The sequence below is a fragment of the Octopus bimaculoides genome, chromosome 7 (assembly GCF_001194135.2).
Source record: "Octopus bimaculoides isolate UCB-OBI-ISO-001 chromosome 7, ASM119413v2, whole genome shotgun sequence".
NCBI classification, from domain to species: domain Eukaryota; kingdom Metazoa; phylum Mollusca; class Cephalopoda; order Octopoda; family Octopodidae; genus Octopus; species Octopus bimaculoides.
Genome location: NC_068987.1, coordinates 15196602 through 15198292, shown reverse-complemented (window position 1 = coordinate 15198292; position 1691 = coordinate 15196602). Strand labels below are relative to the sequence as shown.

The following is a 1691-nucleotide window of genomic DNA, read 5'->3' as shown; positions in this document are numbered from 1 at the left end:
TTTACCCCAGTGTCACTTTGATGGAATTCACTGCTCTCTCACTCAATAATAATAATAATAATAATAATAATAATAATTATAGCAGAGACTCCAGCAAATAAGATCTGAAGAAGGAATTCTAATTCCGAAATATCATCGGACTAAAGATTACCAAGTTACAACAGGTATACAGTCCATTTTTTGTTCTATAGTGCATTGTTATACCTTCCTAAACTTTTTATTCTTTAATAATAATAATCTTTTCAAATCTAGGCACAAGGCCTGGATTTTGTGGGGTGGGTGACAGTTGATTATATCAACCCCAGTACTCAACTGGTACTTAATTTATCGACCCAGAAAGAACGAGGGAGTGGGGAGAGGACTTTCGAAGTGAAAGAAATCCATAAATTATTTTTTTTGCTTGAATGTAGTGGAAAAAAGTTTGAAAAAAATTTTTTAGAGTCATTTATTTTCCGTTTGAGTTTTCAAAAGGTTTTCATAAATATCCCATGTATCTTGGAAAGAGAAACAAATTCATAAATGCGGTGTAGAATATGATTTCTGAACGTCCTCTCCTCACCGTCCAGTTTGTTAGCGCATTTTTATATTCGTTTAATACACATTTTTTCTTTATACCTATTACACTTCTGTTTTTTGGTTTTAGTGGCCAGGTGTTAAAAGTAAACATTAACCAGATCACTGGACTTTATTGATCCGATTGAATTATAAACTGATCACTGGACTTTATTGATCCGATCGATCGATGGCTAATACAAACGGGGTGTGTTTCTGAAAAGAGAAAAGAAGAAAAGGAGCTGAAATGGGCAATTTTTAATCTCTCCACACGTGCCTGAACCCTTATTTCGATTCAAACTTAGCAACAAAGGGATAGATTGTGAGTATAAAATTTCCTTTCAATTGTATATTACTTCCCGCACAAAGACACACGGTACGTCAGTTCCATAATATATTTAAATAATATGCGTCTGCATTCGTATTATGAATAAGATTTTCAAATCACACACATGCACACACACACATTCATACACACGTTCATACAGAAAAAGAGTGGGAGAGACGTGTGTGTGTGTGTGTATATACAGTATATGTATATACATAATTGGAGGACGTGAACACACGCATACTGACACATACATACACACATAGTACGTACATACATACATATATACGTACGTACACATACAAACATTTGTACATGCACAAAAATACACAATCACTATTCGTAAAAACAAAAAAAAAAAGATGTATTGTATATGAGCGCGCGCGTGCGTCCTTGTGCATGTGTTTGTGTGTGTGTACCCACCCCGCTTGGCAACCGTTGTTGTTTTGTTCACATCGCCGCAATTTAGCAGTTCGGCAAAAAGAGCGTCCGACAGAATAAGTACAAGACTTAAAACAAAAAAAACAAAAAAAAAAAACAAAAAGAATATTGGTGGGGGTCGATTTGTTTGACTAAATATTTCCAAGTTGTGCCTGAGTATGGTCACAGTCCAATGACTGAAACAAGTAAAAGATAAAAGATATATAAGTAATGTCACCGAAAAACAACGTGCGGAATATTCGTCTTAACACATTAAAACTACTAAATAAACATGCTTAATTAATGCACAACATCAGGTAGGTGCTTTTGATCTGTACATGTTATGTTGTGTCAATAAATGATCGACTTAAATTTTCGTTGCTTAGGAAAT

The 1691-nt window shown here is 34.5% G+C and overlaps 1 protein-coding gene across 2 annotated transcripts in view; it reads left to right on the top strand.

Moving 5' to 3' along the window:
• Positions 1 to 856: 856 nt before the first annotated feature.
• The window catches only part of LOC128248322 (fatty acid amide hydrolase 1-like), a 26783-nt gene continuing 25948 nt past the window's right edge, over positions 857 to 1691 (top strand). Inside the window, exon 1 of one of the 2 annotated variants that reach the window (XM_052969265.1) lies at positions 857 to 874. The gene's annotated coding sequence lies outside the window, so the exon portion shown is untranslated. Of the gene's footprint in view, positions 875 to 1347; positions 1618 to 1691 lie in introns of those variants that run through there. The other variant, XM_052969267.1, reaches the window with a different exon arrangement.